Genomic DNA, 4730 nt, shown 5'->3' with positions numbered 1-4730 from the left:
ATACACCATTTTTTCCAATGACATTTTGACCCACTTTGTGGAAGTAGAATTTGACGAAATTTTGACCAGACATAGAATCAATGATGGAGATTCTAAATATGCAATAAAAAAATAATGGCGTATGAGCACATACGCTATTGTTATATTGAGGGGACGATATATGATTTTCTAGTAAACTGAGTCTCAGGAATTAGCATTATGTCAATATTATGAGATTTTAGGAATAAATTTATTTCATTATAGTGATTTGAAAGTCCATTAGCATTCCATATGGCACAACGAATATCTATCGGGTGATTTTTTAAGAGCTTGATAACTTTTTAAAAAAAAAAAACGCATAAAATTTGCAAAATCTCATCGGTTCTTTATTTGAAACGTTAGATTGGTTCATGACATTTACTTTTTGAAGATAATTTAATTTAAATGTTGACCGCGGCTGCGTCTTAGGTGGTCCATTCGGAAGGTCCAATTTTGGGCAACTTTTTCGAGCATTTCGGCCGGAATAGCCCGAATTTCCTCGGAAATGTTGTCTTCCAAAGCTGGAATAGTTGCTGGCTTATTTCTGTAGACTTTAGACTTGACGTAGCCCCACAAAAAATAGTCTAAAGGCGTTAAATCGCATGATCTTGGTGGCCAACTTACGGGTCAAACCAAACCAAAACCCAATTGCTGCGAACGGCGACGAATCGACATTTCACGGTCTTCAGCCACACTCTCAGAAACAGACGCAATATTCTCTTCTGTACGCACTGTACGCATTCGTGTGGTTGGTTTAATGTCCAATAAAGTAAACTGAGTGCGAAACTTGGTCACAATCGCATTAATTGTTTGCTCACTTGGTCGATTATGTAGACCATAAATCGGACGTAAAGCGCGAAACACATTTCGAACCGAACACTGATTTTGGTAATAAAATTCAATGATTTGCAAGCGTTGCTCGTTAGTAAGTCTATTCATGATGAAATGTCAAAGCATACTGAGCATCTTTCTCTTTGACACCATGTCTGAAATCCCACGTGATCTGTCAAATACTAATGCATGAAAATCCTAACCTCAAAAAAATCACCCGATACATACATAATTTATTTACATGGAGCATTATCGTATTAAGTAAATTGCTTATTTGCTCAGCTTGTTTTTCTAGAAGTTTTTCAATTCTTGACAATGCATCGCCTTGATTGTTTATATTATCATTTCCCACTACCTGAGCATAAGTTGGCTGATTGTTGTTGAGGTTTAAGTTATTTAATTGACTACTTGTCCTTATGAAGTTTGGCTGGCTATAATTGGACCGACAATTTTGAGATTGGCTCTTAACCAAAACATTGGTAGCAGACCTTTTGTTGGACATAATTTTTTGATAAATTATGCAGCCTTTATAACTGGCAGCATGGTTCACGAAACAATTAGCACATTTGGCTGGAATGTTTTTTTCTTTTGGACAGTTGTCACTTGCGTGTTGTAGCGAACATTTAACACATTTAAATTTTTTATTGCAAAATGATTTTGTGTGACCGAATTCCTGGCAACGAAAACATTGAACGACATCGCTTACCTTCTTTGGTGATTCTATATTAACAACAGCGTTTCCAATATATTTTACGTTGTAAATTTCCGCGTTAGTATTATCTAAGAAAAACATATTTAGTGGCTCCTTTGTAATGCGACTTTTTATGTTATTAACACCTCGAACAGCATGCCCCAGCAGCTCAACCTCGGCTTTAATTGTTTCCAATGGCGTAGTGTAATGAAGATTTATGATTACTACACGAAAGGCTCTGTCTTGCTTTAGTTGAAACGTATGAAATTGAATATTATCATTTCTCATCACTTTGATGAGTTCTCTATATTTATCGACCGTCTTAACCACGATTCATACATTACCATCACGTTGTGATTTATAGCTGAATTCCTTGACATTAATTTTAGTTTTAAGATAACTTAATAGGCCACTAATTTCACAGACGTCGTAATCGACGTAAAAATCATCATAAAGTTATTGAAGGCATACAATTTAATAAACCCTTATTGATTAATAAACTTCGGCTCCCTAATCGTTCGTATGTAATATTAGGTAAACAAAATAATCCAGACGAACATAACCCATGAGCAATTATTAAAGTGTAAGAATCACAAAGACCTCAATAAGTTAAAGCTATTAGACTACCTAAAACAATTCCTATATGAGCAACTGATGAATAAGCAATTAAAGCCTTTAAGTCAGTTTGACGTAAACAAACTAAACTAATTAAAACTCCTACCACTAATCTAATACTAACTCATACATAATTATATGTATTGAATACCTCTTAGCTGCAAAAAAGAGAAAACCCGTAACAGCCCATATCCCCCCAACTTTAGTATAATTCCAACTAAAATTATTGACCCTAAAACAGGGGCTTCAACATGAGCCTTAGTAAGCCATAGATGGACCAAAAATATAGGTATTTTAACTAAAAAAGCCAAAATTAAAGATAAATACAACAAATCATAATTAAATAAATAAATACTTAATAAATAAAAATTTATTGTATTTAAATTATTATATTAAAAAGTCTTGCGGTATTTTCGCTAGTTGGCGCTGAAAGCGCGTAGTTCTAGTTTTATTTGTCGCATCGGGTCATGCTATACCTTTTTGGAAAGCTCATTTCACGCTAACACGTGTTTGATTGATTGTCGTTTCTTTTAAGTCGTTCGTGAGTTATAGCGTCGCAAACATGGAGCAAAATAAAGAGAAAATACGGCATATCTTACAGTACTACTACGATAAAGGCAAAAATGCATCTCAAGCCACCAATAAAATTTGTGCAGTTTATGGACCCGATACAGTTTCCATTTCCACCGCACAACGATGGTTTCAACGTTTTCGTTCTGGTGTAGAGGTGGTCGAAGATGCGCCACGCTCCGGAAGGCCTGTCGTCGAAAATTGCGATAAAATCGCTGAATTGGTCGAAAGAGACCGGCATAGTAGCAGCCGTAGCATCGGTCAAGAGCTGGGCATGAGTCATCAAAAATTCATTTCAATTTCAATAAAAAAAAAAAATCAATAAAAATACCGCAAGACTTTTTTGACAACCCATTATAAATAAAAAATTCCAACCAATATATGTAGGTAAAGAAACCAACAATGTATAAAATAATAATTAAACTCCCGCTTGAAGATGTTCCGGTTCAACCCAAAATTTAAAATAAAGTAGGAATTAAACTACTTTCAAAAAATAAATAAAATATAAATAAATTCATTCTTCTAAAAGCTAATACTAAAAAAATCAACAAAATTAAAACATTGAATAAAAATAAATTTTTATAATTATTATATTTAAAAACAGACTCACTAGCATAAACCATAAGAGTACAAATTCAAAATCTCAACAGAATAAGACCATAAGAAATAACATCAAACCCTAAAAAATAAGAAATATTTAACAAAATAATTAGTACAATAATTTAAAATAATAAAAACAAAATAATAGTATGTGAAAAAAGTTCTGTTGTAGAGTAAAAGTTTCTATGAAAAAAAATGCCAAAAAAACAGGCGAGATAACCCCACTGACCCCTTAATATGAAATACGCATGCACTCAAATATATTTACTTAGGTTAAGATGTATGCATACGACAAAATGTGGATAAGATATACATACATTAGAGTGATTCAAAAAAAAATTTTTTTTTCGTTTGGTTCCCGGAAAAATAGGTTCCTAGACACCTCTAAGAAAGCCCCTCCAAACATGAGTTTTTACTTGTAACGGGAAGGTCCTCCTACATACAGTTTTCTATTTTTTCTTATTATCAGATAGAAAAATTTATATCTAACTTCCAACTACTTAAAAAAATATATTGTTCCTATTATGAATAGATTTTTGGAGAGGCTTTCTTTAGCGGTGAAAATTGAATAAAGTCACTCATCGTGAGAATCGCCGAATGCATTTTATATAATTTAGAAATACAAGCGTATACTAAACACTAATGATTATTTTGACAAGACCATTTAAATTATATGTAGTCTTACTATCTCGTTCCCTCATAGTATACTTATCTCTGTATAGACTTATTTTTTGATTGTTGGAAAAAACCGTTAGATGCACAAAGCTATAATTTCTGTAGAAACATGTTGCGAGTGTATAATGGCACGATGTTCGTTTGAGGCGGCAAGTCAGCCGAGTTTTGAGAATATAATATTTTTATTTCGTAGATTGCCTTGATATTTCGGGAAGTGGTAACCTTATGACTTCTGTTAATGACCTCTTTTTATTCCCGTACGCAAAACAAAAACTAATAGGGCAACCTGTTTTAACACCTGAGGAAACGTTTGATATATTCAAAACGAATGTTTTCACATACGTACACGTAAGTTGATGGCATATATGAGTATTGATGCTTTTGTGATTATTTAGCTTCCTGCGCTTTTGCCAAATTGCAGCTTCAGCAATCGTCGAGAGAAAAAAAATTGTTAACAACGATACCTGCTGCGGGCAGAAAAGTTTGATTGAATGTTATAGTTTTTTTTATAATGCTAGGACCTTTGTTGTAATTTACATACAAGTATAAATTTGTATAAAATTTTTCTTGACCATAGGTTTGTGTAATTGAGTTTACGCAAATGATAATATGAGCATACATAAGTACTATGTAAATGTGTACAGAACTTTAGTGCGACTATCGACATACGGATGAAAATATTTGAGTCTTATTTGATAAAAAATGTTCGCTGTAAATATAAAAGGATTGT

Source organism: Bactrocera tryoni, unplaced genomic scaffold (assembly GCF_016617805.1).
Source record: "Bactrocera tryoni isolate S06 unplaced genomic scaffold, CSIRO_BtryS06_freeze2 scaffold_25, whole genome shotgun sequence".
NCBI classification, from domain to species: domain Eukaryota; kingdom Metazoa; phylum Arthropoda; class Insecta; order Diptera; family Tephritidae; genus Bactrocera; species Bactrocera tryoni.
The sequence above is the reverse complement of the archived record's forward strand: the minus strand, read 5'-3'. Positions refer to the sequence as shown.